We start from the raw sequence: 26,838 nt of genomic DNA, 5'->3' as shown, positions 1-26,838 counted from the left end.
TCTTAACTATGGCTTATGTTTGAGATGGACAATATGGTTTGTATTTGATGTCTTTGATAGCTCTTTTGGAATTGTGTGAAACTCATTTCACTTATGTTTGAGATTCAGAATTTGACTTGTTTGATTTGACACATTTACAGCCACCAAACAATTTGACAGGTCTACAATCCGGGAGATGTGTTATGTTGCACACAGCAGAGCTGCCTTTTTCACAGCAATTATGGCAGTCGAAGTTGTACAACTTGTTGTTCACATTTTCTCCCTCAAGAGAATCTTCCAGAAGTTGAGGTGTGTGGGTTGCCATGACACCAGTGTGTATGCACACATCATGTGTGAAGTGTTTGACAGGTTTAGACGTCCATACACTAATGGAGGTAAAGTTGTGTTGAGGTGGAGCCAGCACGCGTAACAATATGTATTGACTAATCCAATAGCGAGGGTCTCTTCGTCTCACAACAAATCTCGCCCCCAAAATCAATACTGATCTAACCTTGACCTTTGTGGAACAATCCCCATTTCTTCAGTGGAGGAATTGGCTCTGTTGGCAATCACCTTGATCGGAGAATGACGTTAGAATTCCAGATACCATTTGACCCAGATCATGCAATTAGCACAGACAGAGGTACATCATTAACGACCTACAGACTGCAATACAAGTTATATTTCTCAGAACCAGTTCCCCAGCTTTTATTAGCAGACATCCTGAATAGGGAAGAATCTGCGGCACCATACGACTCATTCTGCATAATTTATAAGACTTGGCTGCCGTGACAGGGAGACAAGTGTCCACCACATCTCAGCCCAGTAGACTGTGTGTGTCACCAGTAGCTCTGTCCGTCTGTCCAAGTGTCCGGACAGTCGCCAACCCTCCCCTCTCCGACCCTCACATGCTCTAGGATGTATTGATCCACTGCTGCTTCAGCAGGGTCATGTGATTGATAATTTCCTGGCGATCTGATTGGCTAGCTTGGCACATCATATTTAATTCATTCAGCAGCTCTGAGAACGAGTAGCAACACTCTGGGAGCAGGTATATGCTTGGACATCGCTTTGTTTATACTAGAGGTGATCTGGATTCAGCTCCTCCTTGGCAGGTAGGCTCAATTCCACCCTCCTGAACCCACCCCCTAGTCGTCTTGGTCCAGCCACCCGCCAGCAGTGCCATCCTCACACAAATATTGGACACTGTCTGTGATGTCACTGTGATGTCTTGTTTACATATTATATGTATGTATATTAAATGTAGTCCGCAGAGCTCTGTACACGGGAGAAAACAGACACTGTGGTATAAACGTAAGTGTTACACACTGGTGTCAGTGTGGCATTTGCAGGAGGTGTTTCATTGTAATGAACATTGGACCAGACATACCAGTTTGTTTATATGCAGAGCAGATGACTCAGGCCATTCCTTCACAGGCTCTTCTTTCTCTGGTAGTGAAGAAAATATTTTTTGGCATCACATTTTATGATTATTCATTCTAAAGCTTTGTCAGCTATTTTTTTCCTGGCATAATTATTCCCTTACTCATGTGAATGTTTTTAATATTAGCATGTTTGTCATACTTAAATTGACACAAACAGGCCATCTGGCAATTAGTCAGAGGGAATTTTAAAATATGAATACATCACTCACTGAAAGTGTGTGTCTTGCTTCCTGATATTTACAGAATGTATTTCTCTCTCATGATTGGCTGTTTGGGTGATGGGGAATGTGTGTAGTTATATGATTCAATGAGCGTATACCTTGTCATTATTGTTGTGTATGTAATAGTTGAATCGTTATCTCTGATATGTGATATGGAACTGTTACACTGAATTGATCGTAATTACTTATGGAAAACATGTGAGCGTACTTCTGAACTGGAATGTTTCCAGACAATGGGGTTGTGGGGTAGCCTTGTGGTGTAAGTGTTTGCTTGTCACACTGAAAGATCCAGGTTTGTTTCCTCTCATTGTCACGAGATGTGAGGCCCATTCTTGGTATGTTGTTTGTTTGTTGTTTAACGCCGCACTCAGCAGTTTTCCAGCTATATGATGGCGATTTGTAAATAATCAAGTCTGGACCAGATAATCCAGTGATTGACATCATGAGCATCGATCCACGCAATTGGGATATGATGACATGCATGAACCAAGTCAGTGGGCCTGACCACCTGATCCCATTAGTCACCTTATGCGACAAGCATAATCGCCTTTTACGGCAAGCATGGGTTGCTGAAGACCTATTTTGAGCAGGGTCTTCATGGGTCCAGTTCTTGGTGTCCCTTGCTGTAATATAAGTGGAATATTTCAAATGCTTGTCATTCCCAAGCCAATGGTCCTTGTGCTGCATGTGATCTTTGAACAGACAGGATTATTGCCCTGCAATCTGGTGTTGGAGGTGCATGTTTGCCTTGTCAGCTTCATGTCATCTTCTTGGCGGTCGGGTAGCCTAGTCGTTAAAGTGTTCGCTCGTCACGCCGAAGATCCGGGTTCGATTCCCGACATGGGTACAATGTGTGAAGCCCATTTCTGGTGACCCCCGCTGTGATATTGCTGGAATATTGCTAAAAGCGGCGTAAAACCATACTCACTCACTCACTCATGTCATCTTCATGTACGATATGTCAATTTTCCAAAGTTATTTATTTTGAATTTGATATTTCCTGAACATACTAATAGGTGAGAAATATCGAAACAACTCAAACAGAAATAAGAATCCTTTGTGTGAGGACAGTGGTACATTGTATTCAGCTTGTTGTTTACGATGCTGTCCAATGTAATTGACAACCCCTCCCTAATTACCATCCCCATTAATATTATACATGGATAAGAGTGAAAACATGCATAGAAAGACGGCAACCAGATAAGCACTTCCATCCAAGATCGCATTGAGGGACCCCTTTGGCCAGTGCCAGTGCTAATTACGTTGATTACAGTAACTTGAGGTCAGTGCTGACCAGTCATGGATGCTCATACTTGGTGTCCTCCCATTTGTCACACAGCCAAGTTTTCATCGGGTAAAATAGACATATGCTATGGTTGATTGCATCAAGACACAGTTACAGCATATCTCTTGTGTAAAGTGGAACAATCCACTGAGCTGGTTAATAATGAGTCTGATAACTGTATTGCTTGGAGCCTTTTTATTACATATGTAGCAGGGTGTGGAGTCATCCCACAGATTGCATCCTAAACTTGTCAGCTTGCTGATGGGGTAAACCTTTTTGGTCATGTGGACATGGTGTTTGACCTCATATCAAAAGGTCCGTGTTCAAAACACATCACAGGACCATAAAATTGGCCGCAAACATTAGTGTCTATGTGGGGCTGAACAAGTTCATATATAATTTGAACAAAGACTCAGTACCCTACTATGTGGCCCCATTCCTTCTGTTGATGGGTGGGAGGGGGGGGTCGGGTAGCCTAGTGGTTAAAGCGTTCGCTCGTCACGCCATCGATTCCTGACATGGGTACAATGTGTGAAGCCCATTTCTGGTGGCCCCCGCTGTGATATTGCTGGAATATTGCTAAAGGTGGCGTAAAACCATACTCACTCACTCACTCTGTTGATGGGGGAGTATGTAGCTGTTATAGGACATAAACCCAAGACTGGCAGGCTATAGTTGCTGTTGGACCCAAGCTCCAGACAGGCAGGATATTGGTGCAATAGGACTAAAACCCCAGACTGGCAGGATATAGCTGTTATAGGACTCAAACCCCAGACTGGCAGGATATAGCTGTTATAGGACATAAACCCCAGACTGGCAGGATATTGGTGCAATAGGACTAAAACCCCAGACTGGCAGGCTTTAGCTGTTATAGGACTCAAACCCCAGACTGGCAGGATATAGCTGTTATAGGACTCAAACCCCAGACTGGCAGGGATATAGCTGTTATAGGACATAAACCCCAGACTGGCAGGCTTTAGCTGTTATAGGACATAAACCCCACACTGGCAGGATATAGCTGTTATAGGACATAAACCCCAGACTGGCAGGGATATAGCTGTTATAGGACATAAACCCCAGACTGGCAGGGATATAGCTGTTATAGGACATAAACCCCAGACTGGCAGGATATAGCTGTTATAGGACATAAACCCCAGATTGGTAGGATATAGCTGTTATAGGACATAAACCCCAGACTGGCAGGGATATAGCTGTTATAGGACATAAACCCCGGACTGGCAGGATATAGCTGCTATAGGACATAAACCCCAGACTGGCAGGATATAGCTGTTATAGGACAAAAAAACCAGACTGGCAGGATATAACTGTTATAGGACTCAAACCCCAGACTGGCAGGATATTGGTGCAATAGGACTAAAACCCCAGACTGGCAGGATATAGCTGTTATAGGACTCAAACCCAAGACTGGCAGGATATAGCTGTTATAGGACTCAAACCCCAGACTGGCAGGATATTGGTGCAATAGGACTAAAACCCCAGACTGGCAGGATATAGCTGTTATAGGACTCAAACCCCAGACTGGCAGGGATATAGCTGTTATAGGACTCAAACCCCAGACTGGCAGGATATTGGTGCTATAGGACTAAAACCCTAGACTGGCAGCATATAGCTGTTATAGGACATAAACCCCAGACTGGCAGGGATATAGCTGTTATAGGACATAAACCCCAGACAGGCAGGCTATACTTGTTATAGGACATAAACCCGAGATAGGCAGGATATAGGTGCTATAGGACCTAAACCCCAGATTGGTAGGATATAGCTGTTATAGGACATAAGCCCCAGACTGGCAGGATATAGCTGTTATAGGACGTAAAGTTTGTAAACCCCAGACTGGCAGGATATAGCTGTTATAGGACGTAAAGTTTGTAAACCCCAGACAGGCAGGCTATACTTGTTATAGGACATAAACCCGAGACAGGCAGGCTATACTTGTTATAGGACCTAAACCCCAGACTGGCAGGATATAGCTGTTATAGGATGTAAACTCCAGACAGGCAGGCTATACTTGTTATAGGACATAAACCCCAGACTGGCAGGCTATAGCTGCTATAGGACCTAAATCCCAGATTGGTAGGATATAGCTGTTATAGGACATAAACCCCAGACTGGCAGGATATAGCTGTTATAGGACGTAAAGTTTGTAAACCCCAGACTGACAGGATATAGCTGTTATAGGATGTAAACTCCAGACAGGCAGGCTATACTTGTTATAGGACATAAACCCCAGACTGGCAGGCTATAGCTGTTATAGGACCTAAACCCCAGATTGGTAGGATATAGCTGTTATAGGACATAAGCCCCAGACTGGCAGGATATAGCTGTTATAGGACGTAAAGTTTGTAAACCCCAGACTGGCAGGCTATACTTGTTATAGGACATAAACCCCAGACTGGCAGGATATAGCTGTTATAGGACACAAACCTCAGACTGGCAGGATATAGCTGTTATAGGACATAAACCCGAGAGAGGCAGGCTATACTTGTTATAGGACATAAACCCGAGACAGGCAGGCTATACTTGTTATAGGACGTAAACTCCAGACAGGCAGGCTATACTTGTTATAGGACATAAACCCCAGACTGGCAGGATATAAAGTCAATTCAGGTTTGATTCTTCCAATAGTACACCTGAAAAGTCCACCTGTGGTCCCCTCACACCATCTGTCAGCTAGCGTAAAGTAGCCAACTGACTCTAATAAGGTTGATAGAGAAGGTAGAGTAGGATCGACCAGGCTAGGATCAATGTCTCCATAGTTATGTTAAACAAAGTTCCATATTGATAAGAAAACAGTCTCAGCATGAGGGTATGGTTACATGCACACACTATTTTGTTGACATTGATTTTGATGTTTTTGAAGTGATTATCTCTCTACTTTGTTAAACAAGCAGGATGTTGGATTATGGAATTGATTATTAATAGAAGTTACTTTAAGAGTTCACATTACGTGCCTAAAGTTCTGATCCTAGAATTTGATGAAAGTGAGAAATATGTATCAACCATCCATGAGTGTATGTCCGCCAACAGGGCTCTATCACACATGATGGTGATCTCTTGGAACACACCACTTGTTGGGAGCATGTATGTTTATTCTGTTATCAAGAACCTAACATCTTCTTCTAGGTAGGATTAGCTTCATGAGCACTAGGGCCCACTTGCACAAAGCCATCTTAGCGCTAAGATTATCGCAAGCCTATGTTAAAGTATTGGAGTTCATCTTAGTGCTAAGATTGTGCAAGTGGGCCCTGGTGTCATCATTTTGATAGGGATTAATACACACGTTTTGGTATTGTCGGAATCAAACAAGGGATTCTGCTTTAAGCAGAGTTTTCTTTTGATAAAGGAAAGGGTTTTGTCACTCTTATTTGTCTGATGACAAATTTGTCTTCTTCAGCTTCTAAAGTCTTTGGGTCCTGATGGCAGCCTGGCAATTTTTTTATATCGAAAACTGATCCTAGAACCCCAACAAATTGTACTCGTATCAGTCACTGAATTATTTGATTCAGGGTGTTTGTCTCTTTAAAGGTTGCTTACTTATAGCTGAGTGTGACTTTAAACAACAAACAATGAGTTGTGACACATAACAGACCATACGTCCGATGCCAGTATGTCCACTGTTTTTACACGTTACATGGGCTCTCTTCATTCCCTCCGCAGGGACACAACTGCTAAAACCCCACACTCCAAAGTATTATCCTTATTCCAGAGATGGATAGTGGACATTTTCGTCCGCTGACAACACCGCCAAGGTTAGACCTGCATTGGTGTCCAGTATCTCATGTTGTTGTAATTCTTGTGCCCCTGGCAACAGTCGGTTCCAATATGGCAGAGGTGTTCTTGCTGAGAGTAATCACTAGTCATTGATTTCACTAAAGTTCCTTCCAATTATAGGCGACTAAATGCTGGAATTGTCATTACAATGTGGTTAGAAACACAATGTAGAACATTATCTTGTAATCCAAGACATGCTGACAATCAGTGCGTGGATGTGCTGCTCACATGCAGTTGGAGATGACTAACCACAGGGTTTGATGAGACGGGAGCTTGTGTGCTGCTTCAAGTTGCTGAAAATACGGTGGTGGCATAAAACAATACTCACTCATTAATGATTGGCCACAAAACAGAACTCTCACGCATACCTGTAGGGACATGTACAGTGCTGATTCATTTGTACTGCTACCACACCTGAGTAAGGTTCAATGTATTGTATGACTGTCAAATCCAGTAACAGTTCTATTCTGTAGGATTTGACTGCATCTGTGGTCTAGTGGATAGAGAGTCTGCCCATAGAGGGGGGAGGTCAAGGGTTCAATCTCGGTGTGATATACCAAAAGAAGTTTAAAGATGGTACTTGTTGTCAGCTTGCCTGGGCCTTGGCATTAAGGGGATAAAACAAGGACTATTGTATTGTGTCTGAGTGAGGTATCCATTTTTAAACTCTGGAATGGTATTTTTGGGCTACTCCAGCATTAGTCCAGAATAGTGCAAGCATCCACACACACTAACTGGCTGGTTGCTGTCCGTCTATAGCCCTTGTTAATGTGTTGTAATCATTGTTTGATACTTAAGCATTTTCAGTATTCTCAAACATGGTTTAAAGGTATTTCTTTTAACATGCACTGGTTTGATAGGATGTTATATGATATAAAGTTCATAACTGATACGGGCACAGTATGGCTTAAATAGAGTTGACGTGACTTAACACTTTAACACACTTACTCGTCCAAGTGGTAAGCATCTACGACACCTAATTGTTCAGGCTTTCCTCCCACATTTAACTGACCCATCATGCGTAGCGAAACATAAAATTTGTAAAGTTCTAAATGTTTTGTTGTTGTTGTGTTATGTTGTTGGGTGGTCAAGTTGTCTAAGGCGCCACAGGAACCTGCTTCTCTTAGGCATGCCTTAAATGTGCCCGAAACCTATGAAAGTATTTTTGAATCACAGATTCACCTGGCAATTAAAGTTTCTGTGGTTGTCAGCAACATATCCATGCTCATGATAAACGTCTATGACGTGCATCACATCAGCCTTTCCTCCCAAACCTAGCTGACACACCGTGATATATTGAAATAGTGGCATTTAAAACTCACTCACTCACTCACTCACTCACCCACCCACCCACCCACTCACTCACTCACTCACTCACTCACTCACTCACTCACTCACTCACTCACGCACTGTTGTGAATTTCTTGTCAGACTGAAATAGCTGATACCATGAAAAGTGCAAAGGGTGGATGAGCATTTACACTGTGGAAACAAATACAAAAAAGCAATGCTTGATTAGCCAATGAAATGCTATGGAATCATTTGTAATATATTTATTGAGCATTAACATTAACATTTCATGTTGTAGTTGTGTGGGAAGTTTATGATGCGATGAAACGTGTATGTATAGACGACAGATGTTTATATAGCTGTTGATTTGACAATTGCCAACACTCGATGCTTGAGTTGACATTTAGAGTCCATGTTTCTTTTGTTTTACTTGATTTATCATCTATATCAGACAGTCTGATATGCCGTGCTCCACCTATTTTAGAATATTCCGCGGTTTAGTGTATAAATATTTAATTCTTGTGAATTTCAAATAATTACCAAGCTGTTCTTGACATTTGTATCCTGATACTGTAGCAGTTCTGCCACCTTGGGGGCAGTTGGGTCGCCTTGTGGTTAAAGTGTGCGCTGGTCATACTGAAGTCCTGGCAACAATTCCCCACCTAGGTACAATGTGTGAAGTCCATTTCTGGAGTCCTCCACCGTGATATTGCTGGAAGTTAGACTTAACTAACGGAGATCCAAATCCAAAACCTTTCACGATTTTTTGTCAAAACTTGGTGGATATGTTAATCGGGATAAATTGGTGCCTTTTGCTAGTTTACAAGTTTTACTTTGACTGTGTTCATAGTAGTGTGTTTGACCAGACCATATCTCTGAAACTAATAGATATTCTTTCATGAAACTTTGGACACATTAAGGCCAGGTTGTCAACTGGTGTGTTTGGCTGTTAAGGGATTTTTAGAATTTCCACGGCAACAAGTTTGACATTGACTCTGTTCATATTCGTGTGTACTTCACATAGAAATGCAAAGTTCCAAGTCCAAATCCATGGTATTGTTGTGAAAGCTCAATGACTACTCTTGTATACAGACAGACAGATTAGACAGAAGTTCTCTCATCAAGTTGGACTTACTGTAACAGTCAGATGATTTGTTCTGTGGAATACGTGGGGGCAGGAGGGACTTGTCGTCTTCAGATGACTCTTGTTACAAAGCTGCTTCTTTGGTGAACATAATACGAAAATGTCGCTCGGATTTTGCCCACAAAAATACAGCTTTAAACATTGCTCACTCCTCATTTGCAACATTGTAATATGTTCCAATTATTGTGAGATCCCTTATTACAAAGCTGAAGCCATTATGAATGATAAAGCCCATTGTTGATGTCTATGACGGTCTGATCGAATGTTGCAAAAAGCAGTGTTAAACAAGGCCATGTGTCTTCTTGTGATGACACCTTCTCTTACCACCTCTATATGGAAGACAACCGAGCCCCCATGAAGGTAGGAACAGAATTAGTTCACCCGACCATCAACTGTGTGTTTCAGATGTCATCCAGTCATTGCAAAGTATTCAGAAGTCAGTTGTACTACTCCACAGTAATTCCGAACTTTTCTCATCCACTTTTTGGGAAAAGGCGTAAGTAACTATCAGTCTCTTCAACACAATGGTGGTATAGTCAGTCTAATTCAAATGTTATTTTTCACATGACTGCCTGATTTGATTCTGTAGTTCTAGAGGTACTTGTGTGTTCCATGTTCAGGAACTATTTACACCAAGACAGCGGCATGTAAGGATATTAAGATACTCATCAGACTTGCATTTGGTCAGCAGAACATGACAAATACAAAAGAAACTGTACATCATGCTCATTCAAGATGTTTGCCAAAGATTGACAGCAAATACCTGAATCTTCAAATTTAAAAGGTCTGCTTCGTCTTGAATGACAAAGGTATTCGAATTAGGAGTAGGAATGTTCAAGAACGTTCCTAAACATGCATGGTAAAGCCAAGAGTTTGAGCATGTAACATGAATAATATGTTAGTCAACTGTATTGAGCCTCAAGAGCTTCCTCCACTGATTCCCGCCATGGAGTGGTGTGTTGTGACTTGGAGTTAGACAGTAGACGTGTGAGGAGATGGTTCATGGTGTCCGTCCCTTGTGTGTTTGGCATTCTGTGTTCAGTGACGCGACCCTATAGAAATTAGAGGTGTGTGTATTTGTTCCATTATTGACATCTGTATCTGCCATGGCTGCCAAAAGTGGTAGCGTCATCTCTGTTGACATCGTATTGAGCTGGTGAGGCTCACGGAAGAACTCTTGGCTCAGTGTGAACTTCAAAGAATTGAGCCACATTTGTAGCACAATGACAGTCGTTAATCTTTGTTATCATATAGAGTCACGATGGTCGTAAACCTACCACAGTCATAAGTCTATTTTAAGATATAGAGTTACGAGGGAAGACCTACCACAGTCATAAATAAAACAAATATTGAGATATCATAGTTCATACAGTGCATAATGGCATAATGGAAACCTCTCTTCAGGGAAGATGCTGTGATTTAGAGTCTGGGGGAGGGCCTCAAATTGAGGCCCCCCGCCCCAAGGCTGTTCCATGACCAGAACAGGGCCGTAGTCCACAAAGCTCATAATTGTATGGTTAACAGAGACTTACGACTGTCGCAGATCTACGACTATCCTTATTCCATAGTTTAATATAGACATACAGTAAACTACGTTTATAACGAACACACTTATAACAAACTGATGGATATAACGAAAAGTGTTTGGATCCCCTCCATTTGCTGTATATATGCTTATAACAAACTACGGTTATAATGAACTAAGGGGCGGTCGGGTAGCCTAGTGGTTAAAGCGTTCACTCGTCGCGCCGAAGACTCGGGTTCGATTCCCGACATGGGTACAATGTGTGAAGCCCATTTCTGGTGTACCCCGCCGTGATATTGCTGGAATATTGCTAAAAGCGGCATTAAACCATACTCACTCACTATAATGAACTAAATTAGTGGCCCCTTTGAGTTTGTTATAACCGTAGTTTACTGTATACCCTGGACCCATTCCCTTACATTGCTTCTTACTGAAATGGATTCAGATGTCACAACACTGAAAATAGCCATCCAATTAAAGTACTCTCATGAGTGAGAGACATTCTATGCTAATTAGGGATTGGACCAATGGAGGTGGTCACATCATTTCCGAAATGAAGCTTTGATGGTGAATAGGTCCATGATATTTATAAGAATAGGTTTGACATGCAATACACAAGATACTCGATTATGTTTTCTCATCAGTGAGGTAGTTTAGTTCAGTGGTTACAACATTTGCTTCTCACCCCAGGGATCGGTTTTGTTCCTTAAATAGGACTCCACACATGGGTATTGAGGTGGCCAATAGCATTACAATATTTCTGAGTCCAAAAGACATCAAACTGTGAAGTGGTGAACGCCTCATTTCTCACCCTTCTATGTTTCCAGTCAAGGAAATCAAGTTGCCTCATTATTTTCTGATGCCAGCATATTTTTCTAAGTGACACAGTATACGAGACCATGAAACTACCAGAGATGGAATCAAATCCATAATCACTCATCTGGCACCTGGGATAAGTACGGCAAGCTGCTAAACAGATAAGCATTATGCACTCACTTTTATCCCTGGTCCAGACACAGTTTTATCATTTACTCGTTAAAAATATCGCTATCTGATTGGCCAGTCCTGTCTCAGGAAAGCAAGTCAGTTGGTGGGGTTGTGCGGACATCGGGACGTCAGAGTGTTTGATGTGACGTCACTTGCTTGTTGTGACACAGTTGACCCTGTTTGTCATACCGAGATCGAGTCTCATTGTAGTTACAAGAAAGGTCTAATGGTCATACCCGAATATTTCACTGAGATAACTCTTTGTAATTTGTTAATGATAGCGGGTGTTTTGATGAACTGTACGTTAATGTACACACATCGACCTTCAGTCTTGTGCCATACAAGCACGTTCAGCTCATACAACCCTGTTTGCCCCACAATTGATGTATGTTTATTGTTTCCTGCCACACGCGGCAATATTCCAGCTATATGACAGCAGTCTGTAAATAATCAAGTCTAGACCATACATTGATCTACACAATAGGGATACGATGACATGTATCTACGAAGTGAGAAAGCCTGACCACCTGATCCTGTTAGTGGCCTTTTACGGCAAGAATGGGTTGCTGAAGACCTATTGTAATCCGGATCTTCACTGGTGACTTCACTGTAACTCATTCAGGCCCCATAATGCACTTGGAGCATTGTGGTGTGAAACACTCACTCACTCACTCACTCACTCACTCACTCACTCACTCACTCACTCACTCACTCACTCACTCACTCACTCACTCACTCACTCACTCACTCACTCACCATGCAGTATTCAGTACACATACCCAATCTTATTTTTGAATATAACTCTGATGTAATTATATGACATACTTGTGGCTATTAAAACTCTTTCTCATCGCTATATGGCTGAAATAATGACGATGCCACGTCATACTTGGACTCACTCACACATATATACCCAATGAGAGAAGTGACTACAGTGATACTTGTGATACCTGACATAACGGCCTTTTGCACTGGGGGGGGGGCTGGTGTCAACATCAGTGCCATACAACGCAATGAACATATAAATATCTGAACTTTGGACGTTGGTTTCCTCAGGGTGATCAAATTACATATTTATGGCAAGTCTCCTTAGTCCTCAGAATTTAAGCTTTAGGAATTAGTGTGATGTCTTCCTTTCAAGAGAGTCATAAATGTGTGGCTGTTCCTGTGTAGTGTTAGTTATTGGTCTGGGGATGAGTGGTCAGTGGTATGTCTTGAACTCCTTTGTAAACACCACTGTATGTCTCAGTTTCAAGTAGGACGGACACCAAGTATTGCACCACAGGTTACCAAATATTGGATACCTTAATATGCATGTCTGTCATCTTGAAATTATTATTGTTGTTTGAGGGGATTCAAGAGCATGTGCAAATATTCTTAATCATACACCACGATTTCCTGGATTTGATAACAGTTGTAAACATTTTATTCCGAGTTGTAACCCTTTACTTCAAATACCAGATTCTCCTCTGATGATGGTTCTCCCTCAGCACCTTACCTGTGCTTGTATGTCTCACTACAGCACCTTACCTGTGCTTGTATGTCTCACAACAGCACCTTACCTGTGCTTGTATGTCTCACCACAGCAACTTACCTGTGCTTGTATGTCTCACAACAGCACCTTACCTGTGCTTGTATGTCTCACAACAGCAACTTACCTGTGCTTGTATGTCTCACAACAGCACCTTACCTGTGCTTGTATGTCTCACTACAGCACCTTACCTGTGCTTGTATGTCTCACAACAGCACCTTACCTGTGCTTGTATGTCTCACAACAGCACCTTACCTGTGCTTGTATGTCTCACTACAGCACCTTACCTGTGCTTGTATGTCTCACTACAGTGGTTATGCATACAAACTGGACTTTCGGCTTCCGTCTGCGTTTTGTTTACACAGTGATGAAACTGAAACAGCGCTTAGATCATTATTACTTCTCACTCACTCACTCACTCACTCACTCACTCACTCACTCACTCACTCACTCACTCACTCACTCACTCACTCACTCACTCACTGATACCGTTTAAGCCAACGCTTGAAGAACTCCCAACTATTTGTGTGTGCTATGAAGTAAAGAGACTGTCCCTGAGTGCCAGCTAGAGTTGATGTCCTGGTCAGCCTGAGGACGTTGATAAATAAGTCATGTTGGTGAGGCGTGTTCCCAGGAGGATACAGCCAGGGTAATCCGTGTAGTTTACAGGAAGATGGATGGGGCCTCAGCTGGCCAATCAGAATCCCTGCAGACCAATGACTGACAGGAAGTGTTGTCCGGGTTTCCCAGTTGTCTGCAGTGGCTACCAATTAACAAAATGACAGCCAGATTATCATTATACAGAGGCTTAATTCATTTTTGTTTAAGGAACATTAAAAGAATGACTTCTTTTATATTATATATATTCTGTACAGAAATAGATACTTAGTTACATCAGATAAGTTTGCATATGATTCCGATATTGAAAACAAGATTATTTCATGTTACAATGTTTAGTTGAGATGAAAGAGCTTATTCTCATGTCATAAACATGTTTGGTCATAGTCTATTGTTTATTTTTTGTGTGACAGAGTCCACTAATTTACCCGATATATTATCCCAGTCAGTTGACACAGTACTAAGGGTGAGTGTTGACAACCAGTTCCATTTTGGACTTTCTTCTCACATTAAGCTCAGACAGGCCATCATTGAACCAATGAACTGTTCGATGCTGTTTCAGACCTACGAAGATCTGGGTTAGAACTGGTCTTCAGCAACCCATGCTTGTTTGTAAGAGGCGACAATGGTGGTCAGGCTCAATGACTTGGTTGATGCATGCCGTCGTATCCCAATTGCATAGATTGATGCACATGATATCAATCACTGGATTGTCTGATCCAGACTCGATGGAATATTGTTGAGTGCTGCTTTAAACAACAAACAAACAAATCTTGATTATTACCTGATATTGCTGACTGTACATTCCTGCTCTAAACCTAAGGATCCTGTGAGTGGTTTAGTGGTGAATGCATTTGCTTATCATGCCAAAGGTTGATCCAGGTTCAGTTCCCCACAAAGACTGCCTCTGTGGTCTAGTGGATAGAGAGTCTGCCCAGAGTGGAAGGTGGGTGGTTCAGTCATACCAGAAGACGTTAAAAGATGGTACTTGTTGTTAAACTGCCTGGCGCTCTGCATTACAGGGGATAAAACAAGGACTGGTCGGCTATACTGAGTGGGTGGCCATGTTCGACTGTCACATGGTATCTCAGTGGGCTAGCACTATAACATTGACTTTATTCCAGACACACACATGCACACACCACACACTCGCGTACATACCACATACACATGTACACACCACACACACATGTACACATGTACACACAACACACACATGTACACACACACATGCACACACAGCACACACACACTGCACACACCACACACCACACACCACACATGCACACACTACACACACACATGCCAATGCACATAGCACACACACCACACTCACACAAGTACACACCACACACACGTGCACACAGGTTTGTGTGGCCTAAGCCTAACTCACTGACTTCCTCATTCCATTCACGGTCTGTGAGAAGAAAGTAAACTATCCATGAAGGGTGCTATGTCAGACATTGCTGTCAGGAAACACCATCGACTGACAGGAAGTTCTGTCAGGGAACGCCATCAACTAACAGGAAGTTGGGAAACTTGTCTACCCAACAAATTTGATACGTGATTGTGTAAAGGATGTGTATTTCTGTCCCGTTTATTGCCCTCATTACCAAGCCTGGAAACAAGGAAACCTTTCATTATTACAGTTGGGTAAGAGAAATCACCAAGTTACAGTATATGGTTAGGTGAGTCCGAAGACAAACATAAGGAAAAAACACACTCAAATAAAACATTGTATTTTGAATGAAATATAGATTTAAGAACTAACCTTATCTCTTTACAAAAGATCCACAAGTTATTAGAAGTGTCCTTGCACTGTGGCAAATGTTGATACTATTAGAGTGACAACTTGATTATCAAGTGTCGAGGAGTCCGCCATAAATAATAATGATAATACGTCTTAAATGATGAATGGTTAAAAAGAGTTCAGCTTAACAGTTTCTTGTTGTCCCAGATGTTGGCTGTGATTGTAGAAGAGTTGAGATGCAGAATGCCAGAGGCGGGCACGGAGGAAGTTGAAACTGTTGTACATCACAGGGAAGGAAACTACAAGAGAAACCCAGTAGAATACAACACAATACATTGCAAGCAACTCCAAGGCACTTGATTGGTTAACCAAGCAATTATTTATTTCGTTTATGTTTCCATAAATGGAAAAAGATCGAGGCCATGTTCAATACTGGGTTGTGTCTTTATTTCCTGATGAGAGGTGTTGTCTTGTGTTGCATAATTGCGCTGAATGTCATTATTTCACATTGTTGTCTACAGTGTTTTTGTGTTAATGCTAATATAAGCAGTCTGAATTATTATTTACTTATCTATTTCACTTACTTTACTTATGCTTAATTTCAGTATATTTTTGCATTTATGGAAGTGTACTGCTAAACCTCCAAAACAAATAATATTCAAGTCAATTCTTGAATAGCAATCTTGCAGCCTTCTTCAGCATCCCTGTGGAGAGCAGGATCCAACTGTAGGAACCCCGGGTTGAAAGTAACCAATGTGGAATGTTGTATTGATTGTGCCAGTTCTCTCCTTCATGGTTAGTGCATGCTATCAATGCATGTAGCCGATACCATTAGATTGGGCCTGGATGGAGTTTGTCTGTTGCAAGTTTTTCTAAATGTTTAATCAGATTCAATTTAAGTGGACTGACATTGGCAGGTGCTTATTTCAAAGGAAATTAATTGATTTTTACCTGTTCCCTCAGCTCTGTTATGTAAATTCATTCAGGTATACAGGTAGTAAATCTAAGTGTTGTGTCTTTATTGTCATGTTTTGTCCCAAACATGCACTGTTAAGGACAGATGGACGAGGGAGCTACTTTACTGTTGCAGCATGGAGACAGAGAGCTTGTGTTTACTGTTACCCAGACCTGTTTCTATTGGGAAGTGGAATATTTTATTCATAACACGTTTGCCTCCCCTCCGGGGACGGAGAACTAGTCCTTGGCATGTTTTGATTGTTGATGACTTAATTAGAAATACAATTTGGTCTTTATGGCAAATAGCAGGAAGAAACAGTTTGCCTAGATTTAGATATGAAATATAATTCTAGCAAGTGGCATGTCTGTTTCCTGAACATGAATAAAACTGTACCATTTTGCATATACGTTTCTCGAAAGATCAATTTGGTGAGATATAGTTGAACTTTTTTTTCTGCAGAAACAAGAAAGCAAGTCATTTGAAATTTTATGTTGCACTTTTAATATCTATAAGAACAAACTGGTTGTAGATGTTTGGCCATTTGTATTCATCTTTTTAAAGCTGGGCAGTGGTGGCCCACTGGTCTGAAGCAGTGATTTTGACGCAAGAAGCTGTGTATAGTTCAATGACTTCGACCCAAGAAATGTAAAAAGTCAATTTCAAAAGTCAATAAGTCAAATCCAGAAAACACAAAAATTGCTTATGCCACGTGCTTACAAATCCACAAAAATGGTGGACGAACCTTAACAAATCAATGCAATACCCTTCGTGATTAGATGTATATATATGATGTGGCCAATGAAAGTTGCAATAAGAAAAGGGCTTGACTTAGTCACTGTAGCTCCTGACAGCGTTTCCCTATGATGTTGATAGTACGATGCAAAGACACCCCCTGCTCAGAATTTCAATTATTACGATTTTTTATGGCTGTGGATTGTTTTATTGAATCGATAGTTTATGTAGGACTAATCTTTGATATTTACTTTTTAATTATTAAATTGCGAAACATGTGATTTTTTTCTTAGCTTTTCTGTCTGTCATAAACCTGACTACTTAAACAGACCATCTGTCAAACTGAATTTTTATCTGTCTGTGACTGGTGACCAATGGCTATCTCAAACTCTGAAGGAAGTTGTGACTCTTTCTCATGTTGAAACCACAGGTTGTGGGTTTAAATCTAGATTTACCCAAATCATGTCAGTTAGTCTTGACAGTGCCTTACCCTTTTTTGTGGTTATCCTATGACACTAAGGTGGCATGCTGTGATAGGACTGAAAGTCTTCTCAAACCCGTGACATCCGTGAAGATCTGGGTTAAAATAGATCTCTAGCAACCCATGTTTGCCATAAAAGGCAACTATGCTTGTCGTAAGAGCCAACTAACAGGATCACGTCGTCAAGCCCGCTGACTTGGTTGATGCATGTCATTGCATCCCAATTGCATGGATCGATGCTCTTGATATCAATAACTGGATTATCTGGCCCAGACTCGATTATTTACCGACCACTGTCATATAGCTGGAATATTACTGAGTGCGGCGTTATCTACATCGGGGAAAATTCTGGGAACTCCCAGATTATACCCCTTGGGGGTAGATTCCGGGAAAGGGGGGTAGAATCTCACAGAATCTACCCGGGTATACTCCGAAGGGGGGTAGATTTTGGCAGCTTATGCCGGGATGCTGACTGGGGAAACTGGTAATACTTATTTGGTGTTTCTTAAAGTGAAACTTGTTATTGAAAGTGTTATCACATAGTTTAATAGATAGTTATAGAACATACATTCAGGTGAACCTTTGGCCTTTCAAGATTGAAGTAACCCTTATAGGATTGTCCTGATAAGCTACCCTTTAAAAGCATTGCCTTTTCCATTTTTCTATATATTTGTCTCTTATCATTCAGAAGCTATTTTTATGTGCTTTCGTTAATCAACATCTATGCTCCCTTTTTGCATTTAGCATTTTGCCTTCATCTTTAATCAATAGTTTGAAGGTCATAGTTTGATCTCGCAAGCATGGTTTGTTCTTTGACAATTCTCCCACTGATCACGTCGTTCTCCCATCATACAGGGTACTAAAGGATGTATTTGTAGAACTGCCTGGGTCCGTCTCAAGTCCTGTATTCAATACAGCCACTTCCTCCCATCATACAGGGAACTAAAGGATGTATTTGTAGAACTGCCTGGGTCCGTCTCAAGTCCTGTATTCAATACAGCCACTTCCTCCCATCATACAGGGAACTCAAGGATGTATTTGTAGAACTGCCTGGGCCCGTCTCAAGTCTTGCACTATTTCAGGCCCTGTATTCAATACAGCTTCTCATCATACATTCAGGGACTGCAGTGATGCTATCAGGTATACAGCATTATAACTTGTGTAGACTTCGCATTCAATGTCTCTCAAAGGACAGTTTATAAAATTCCCCCAAATTACTGTCAGACAATCGTTCTGGCAACATTGCAAACTTACAAAACCAGATTAAAAGTTGCCTGTCCAAACATTTCTAGGCAAAAGAAAAGAAAAGAGTAAACATAAGAATAGTACCATTTGATGTTAGTTTCCAGAAAAGAACATCATACTGGTGGATTGATAACTTAGTAACTTTAACTCATTGAAAATTTTATTCATCAAATTCCAAGTCTGATTCATCCATATCTGAAAACTCAGATCCATAATTACAGAACACATGGCCATTTCTAGTGTTGCCATTTTGGCAACATTAACCAGGGCTCCATACACACAGTAGGCATAACATTTTTGTAGAATACCAAGCTCCTTCGCAGCGTGTTACACCTTCACTACATTCCCGTTAACATCGCGACCTCTGTTGAAGCGGCCATTACAAGAATCATGAAATTTGCCCTCGAACCTCAAATGTCGTCACGTTTATGTTTTCGTTTGTGTTTCGGAATGCATCATAATGAATTTTGAAAAGGTTTATGACAGACCTGATTTCCCAGATGAATTTATCTTTTTGTTTGTATAATCAGATTGGTTCGAGATTGCAGACTAACGAAAAATCACCTAACTTCCCCCGTACATTCTTACTATACCAATTACATGAAAGTTGAAACGAAAAAGAAATGCACTGTTATAAACAAAACAAGCCTAAAACATTAACGAAATGCGTTCTGATTGGATAATTTTGAGCATTTGGCCAAAAGAAAATGAGGACAGATACCAACATACAAAGAAATGACTGAATAATGGGTTTAGCGTTTACAGTTACTCTACCCCTTACATTGAATTAAAACTAGAATGGTCAGGTAATTTTGGGAATACAATAATATGTGAGGTGAAATGGGGTTTTACGAGAGAGAGAGAGAGATAGAGAGAGAGATGCACCTTTCCAAAACTGACCATCTGTCCGCATAATAGCCCGTGTCTGGCTGTTGGGCAGGCGGGTATTTTTAACACTGACTTAGATTGTATTTCATATTGAGGAAGTTTCATAAATAGCAGTATTTATTTTACACAATGGAAAGTTTCCTCTGTCAAGAAATTGATCTGCGCTTTGTGATACAAGGAAGATTCATTAGTTGCATCATATGTTCTTTTGAATAAGTATAATGGCTTCATTTGCATTATTGATAGAATCACCAGGAACTGAACTTGCTTTTCAAGTTTGCTCTCCATACACACAGAAGTAAATTGCCTTAAAGGAAGCGTGTTGGGTTTATCAAACACATCTTTTCCTCAAATAGCTTCATATTTGACTGGGTGAAATGTTTTGATTTATGTGATGTTTCTGTCCATAGAATTGTGCATGCATGATGGTTTTACATGCTACCACTGACTTGCTGTATGCTACAATCAAGATTTTATCAATAGGGATAGACTGACATCTAGTCTCTGTAATACACATATTTTACAGAAGAAACAGTTGTTAAATAATAGTTATAAACTATAATAAAAAGGAGCCCAGAGACTTTCTTCATATTCAGCTACTGCAGTAATCTAGATTTGCCAAACATTATTGACTTGCATTTGCTGTATAGGATATACCGTATTTTCTTGAGTATAGTGCACACCCATGTATAATGCGCACCCCCCTCTAGCGGGTTCAATATTTTGGAAAAAAAGAAATTTGAATATTATGCGCAGAAATTTTTTACACCGTACCCTTTCAGCGAAGTCCGGCAAACGAACGGGTGCTGAGAAACTTCGTCAGTACAAATTCGAAATTTGAGATAAAAAATCACCAGACATGTTTATTTACCGTTTAAATAGTATTTATTGTTCTGCTAGGCATTGTTTTATATTTAGGGATTAAGATTACCTTGCGTATTTTCTCGTAAACTAAGCTGGAAACAGCAATCAGCTGTACACACGTTTTCTTGGAATCGACCGGTGATTCGGTCAAGACACACCCAATGATATAACTTTATAAGATTTTTAATGCAAGGATCGGCAACAATTGTATCTGAAACTATTTTATTTATCAGGAATAATATATTCCATTATTTTCTTAATTATATGCAACCTTTAATAAACATATTTAAAATAATAATAACCCTAAGCGAAGCAGCTGATCGCTATTCCCGGGCATTATTTTTTACATGGAACATGTCTGACCAGTCACTGTCAAGGCTCACGCGCACATGATCACGTGATCGCGAGAATTTCATGTTGACATAGAATCGTCAAACAAAAACAAACATGACTTTTAACGAGTCAAAGTATGTCATTTATGATATATGTATACATTCTCTGTCAACTAAAGTTTGTTTCAAGGCGTCAATAGCGGTATTCTGACCGTGGTTGCTGTTAATAACGGTGAGTTGTGCGATCTTCCGATCGCCTCACACACGATTTCGCCGAAATTAATAAAAACAATATAATCAGATTATAAGGAATTTTGAATAAAATCAATGAAATAAGTTACAAACATAAGTCCTGATATACAAAGAACACTTTTTATAGCCAGACAGTGTAATTACATAATTATTTTGCGTACTTAAGTATGGATTTGTTGACATGGTATTCCCGGTGTTTCGTGCTCACGGTACTGTCTTTCCATGGGGGAAAAAAACATCCAAACTCATAATTCGTGTATTATGCGCACCCCCTTCTACACAGCTGTGTTTTTTCGAAAAAAAGTGCGCACTATACTCAAGAAAATACGGTATTGGTTTCAGGGTCAGTATGACAGACTAAGCGAGGGAGGGTAGTGTTAAAATCATTATATATTTAAAGGGGGGCGTTCCTATCACTCAATATATTCATAGAGGGTACTCAGGTCCAGCCACAAGCCCCAGTACAGATGGTGTAGCATCAGAGACTTATGTTGCAAAGGTTCCTCCCAATATCCACCTCCTGCTCGTCTGAGCATCTCTTTGCATTGACTGACTCCAGGGATTTACCTGTGCCTGCTCAGAAGCCGATATTGGCCCTAGTCTGCAGCCAATGTCAGTAAATATTTCCAACTGTGAATGAAATATTTACCAATTCAGGTTAATATAGTTATAACAAATGTTATGGGTCTATAGAGGTGACATGTATTTCACTGATAACAGGGCCAATAATGAGGAAGAAGCCTTAATGTTTTACGTTATTGCGTTGAATACAATGTTAAATTTTTTAATAAATTTATTTTACTTTCTCCAATTTTCCTGCCATGGGCTCCCAGTTTCAATCCTAGAAAAATTCCTGCCTCACATATTGAAAATTGTAAAATATGCATGAACTGTTTTAATATCTATGATTTTAGTTATTTACAAGATTGTAATGTCATCATTGAAATCATATATCATGAGATAATCATTACCAACATTTTGTGTATGAATTCAACCCTACTAAACAGATTATTATTATACAGTTTTTTTTTCATTTACACTCATTATCAATCAAATGTATCTACCAGTCTTTAAACAAAGAAGAAATTGATAATTCAAAGTTGACACTAGTTTTGTGATTCCAACGTTTGATGAATGAGTTTTGTATCTGAGTGAGTAGGACATCGTATGTCAGCATCAAGATTGAAGATTGTTTGGAAGGAAGACACCCGACCCAGCACGTGAGGGTAGCTCCAGCCATACTGACTGTAAACACAACCCAGCCCAGCATCAAGGGATGTCAGTATTGGATGACTATACCTATCAGCCTGCCTGTTTTTGTTCCTAGTCATTTCAGTGTCATCATTAATACCTGAATGAGCATGGCGTGTTAGTGCCACACCAGAACTCTGATCTTCAAAGTGATCTCCTTTGGAAGATCACCATATTCCCATGCTCTAACTCAGGTCAGTTGTAACGCCAACATCGCTTCATGGCATTGGCCCCAGGACATTATATAAAGTTATACCAAGGTTCCGTCCGTCCGTCTGAAAACTTTGTCCGCACGATTTCTCTTAAACTATTCAGTGGATTCATCTCAAACTTAGTACATATAATCTGTGTCATATGGAGGGGTGCAGTCAAAAGAAAAGAATTGTTTTCATTAATTTTCCATTTTTTTATGAATTTTTCAAACCCTAACCCTATCCATTATTTAATTTGAAACTGCTGACACACTAGGCGGGTCAGGGGTATTAGTGAGCCACGCTCACTTTTGCCCTTGTTATACATTGTCTCTGATTACCACCTTCCACCAATAGATCCATGCATTACAACTGCACACATAATAGTAACAGTAGTTGTAACAAGCACCAGCCCATTGGCGGACAGTTGCACATGCATCATTGATGGGACAACATGCTATTTAGGAGATAAACAGTGAATTTCATGGCTTCATTGAACGGTTTTACATCTTAAAACTACTGAAATTATTCATGTTTTGGTAGCACTCCATTTCTCTGTGTACTTGGCTGTGAAAAGAATTGTGTAATTTAATACAGTGACATCATCAAACAATGGATGATGTACAAGTTTCCATGGCAACTAAACAACTTTGTTAGAATTCAGGGAAAGATCTACAAGTAAGACTAAAGGGTTCAAATACTGTGGATTCAGTGTTCATGACAGCTTGCCAACGACGTGTGTTTTAGTTTGACCATTATCTTCCCACAGTGTACTGTATATAAGAACAGAGGTCCCAGTGGTCCAATGTGCAGTATATCACTGTGTTGTGGCCCTTGGCCCAAAGACATGCCAAGGCTTCACCAAGCTACTGGACAAAGTGGCATTAAACCTCTCATTCACTCACTCACTCACTCACTCACTCACTTTTATACAAACAATATGAGTCCTGCTCCACAAATAACACCTAATATAATCATAAAAAAATAAACAGAAAAAGACACAGTAACATATGGTACAAGCAATTTCAGCAAAAACTGTTATATTACCTGCAGTCCATCCTATTATCAATTACCGAGGACCCGTGAAGATCTGGGTTATAATAGGCCTTCAGCAACCCATTCTTGCCGTAAAAGGTGACTATGCTTATTGTAAGAGGTGACTATGCTTGTTGTAAGAGGTGACTATGCTTGTTGTAAGAGGTGACTATGCTTGTTGTAAGAGGTGACAAACAGGATCAGGTGGTCAGGCTTGCTGACCTGGCCGATGCATGTCATTGTATCCCAATTGCCTGGCTCGATGATCATGATGTCATGTCTGGCCCAGACTCGAGTATTCAAGACCGCCGTATATAGCTGGAATATTGCTGAGTGCAGTTAAACAACAAACAAACAAACCAATCAAACACCAAAGTCATGTACTTTTTATCCCCCCGGCATATAATGCAGGGGGATATAGCGATCAGCCAGTCTGTCTGTCCGTCCGTAATCATTTCCTTTTCCGGGGCAGGATTCGAAAACTATTCAGTGTATTTGATCGAAACTTGGCAAAGCTATCAGGCACATACTGAAGTGGTGCCTTTTGATATATTTTTTTTACGAATTTTTATGGAAAGAAGTTGGACCTAGACTCCATTGGGGAACGGGTTCGTTTCCAGGCCAGAATTCGAAAACCATTCAGTGGGTAAACAATGTATGCTTCTTAAAGAACATTCAACTGTTGACTCATTACATACAGAATTGCACATTTACTAGTGGTTACTTAACAGACAGCTGCCGGGGGGATATGTCATCTTTCTGATGACTCTTGTTCAGGTTAGCTATCCTCAATGAACCATTGACCATATTATCTCTATTGATATCTAATAATCTCTTGTATATTAAAGTTTTGTAGATTGTAGTGTGTTGTGGCTAAACTTTCCCCATATAGACCTGTAGAGTTGAAATATTTATGATACCGATATTGCTCCATAAAACTTTGCACACATAATGTGGTGAATGTTGGACTGTGGAATTGATCAATATTTCTTCCTACAATGTTTCATATTCTTCTTTGGAACTGCAGGAACATCCATAAGAGGGACAAATATGGGGAAATGTATGGTGGTGGTATCAGATGAGTGTCCTCAGTGATCATTACGGAGGGCAGGTTAAGCTTCAACTCTGGTGAGAAGTTTTAGGGCTTTGTTTTACGTGAGGCAGAAATGTTCGTCTTGGACGCACAAATGTGTAGAATGGATGCGCATTGTAACAAATTCTTTACAAGAAATATAAAGTTCCTGTAATTACAGTAATTACAAGTAATTTTCAAAATCTTAAAGTACAGTACACTGCACCATTTCATCACGTTACAGTACCTTCATATTACCCGTAAAGATCCTTGACATTAGTAACTGGGGGTCCTCTGGTCCTCCTAGTTTTGTAGGTCAAGGTAAAACCAGGGTCCTGCCCAACACTGATCACAACTCAAGGTGTTTAAGTTCCTTGTGAGAGTTTTGTGGAAAGAAAGTACAAATTAGGTTTGAAATATTTATACTTTCAATTAAAGAACATGTGTTTTACATTTGTTAGCAAAACAATTAGATCAGCTTGCTCAGCCAAAAAGTGAGAGTGCAACTAATGAGGTTGAAAGAAAACATTGCTGCTCAGGTAATCAGACCTGTCAAACCTTCATCATGACAACGTGGGAGATTTGCCTCCAAAGGGGGAGATTTTTCAAATAGTGAAAATAAGATAATTTCCACCTTTTATTTTTATTATTGTTATTAAGAAAACCAAATATTTAAAACAGTAAATAATTGATATCTTCTTATACGTTCAGCTTGCTTAATTTCCGTTTGAATTTTCCTCCTCCAAGAATAAACCTAGCACAATCTACCCATATCACTTTCGTTCAAAGATCATCTCAGATAAACGCAAACAGATATTGAAATTTAACGATCGGTAGCTTGACTAGTTGACAACGTGTTCAATCCGACCAGTTGTCAGGCTTCGTTATGATGCAGGTTTTCTGAGTATTCGGCGCAAGTTTGGTTACAAAATATGCCAAAGAAATATCAAATGCATTTATCATGACGCAACATGATCGCCCCTAATTTCAATAAGATATATTGTTTATTTCTGTCTGTTGACAGTCCCTTTACTTCGCTAGAAATGTTCACATTATTCCATTCCCAGAAATGTATGCCATATTTCGAAGTACTATTACGTTTTTTTCTACAATTTATGAATTAAATGAGTCTCGTTGTCGTTGTTGACCTTTCTGACCTTGACGTGTATTAGTCTCATTGGTTGACTAGTACTGTTGTATGCCATTTAGATTGCAAATCTGGAACGCAAACAAACTATTAGCCAATCAAATCGTGTAAAATAATCACAGGATACATTCTCATGAAATTTGATAAAGTTCTATGTGTTGATATTTCTGTGCACACAAGTCACGATGTCACTCAAAAGGAAATTTATAAGTTTCACTTTAAACTTTGACTTTGAAGCCTGATTGTGTAACGCATTTATTTCGACTACAGAATCAACCAATCACGCATAGTGTTGTTTCTGAAGACGGCGCTTGCAGGTTATATTTTGTTTTCATTTCCGAGAGTTTAATGACGTAACTTTGAGGTATATTGATGTTTTGACAAAGTTTCTGACAAATCTGAAAACCAATTAAGTCATGTATAACTGGACGTTCTTAAATTATGGAGTAATAAACACACTAAGAACACGAAGACAACAGTTCATTTCAGCCAGTGATGAATACTCGGCTGATTATGCATTTAAAGTTCAACCCTTCAGGCACCTGTTAGGACTATCCGAGTTTTCTTTACAGTTTAAATTGTTAAATCATTCACCATATGAATTCAATTACCAATTGATTACTTGACAAAGGCCCATCTGGGTCCCCCTGTGGGTGGCTGTGGTAGCAGTCGCTCATCCGGGAGCCTACCGGCCACATCGGGACGTAAACTTCCCGTTCTTTGTTTTTCCTCATGGGACAATGGAGGCGAATTTTTAAAACAATGAAGAATTCTGTTTTGCGGGAGAAATACAGTGATCCCTCGATATACCGCTGTCATCGGGG

At 40.3% G+C, this 26,838-nt stretch overlaps 1 protein-coding gene across 1 annotated transcript in view; it reads left to right on the top strand.

Annotated features, from left to right (window-relative positions):
• The first annotated feature begins 980 nt into the window (after positions 1 to 980).
• Positions 981 to 26,838, top strand: part of LOC124114120 (neurocalcin homolog) — a 116,427-nt gene continuing 90,569 nt past the window's right edge. Inside the window, exon 1 of the mRNA XM_046474677.2 lies at positions 981 to 1,094. The gene's annotated coding sequence lies outside the window, so the exon portion shown is untranslated. The remainder of the gene's footprint in view (positions 1,095 to 26,838) is intronic.

This window comes from Haliotis rufescens, unplaced genomic scaffold, assembly GCF_023055435.1.
Source record: "Haliotis rufescens isolate VD_foot unplaced genomic scaffold, xgHalRufe1.0.p SCAF_2, whole genome shotgun sequence".
Taxonomy (NCBI): domain Eukaryota; kingdom Metazoa; phylum Mollusca; class Gastropoda; order Lepetellida; family Haliotidae; genus Haliotis; species Haliotis rufescens.
Note: the sequence above shows the minus strand (reverse complement) of the source record. Positions and strands in the feature narration are given on the sequence as shown.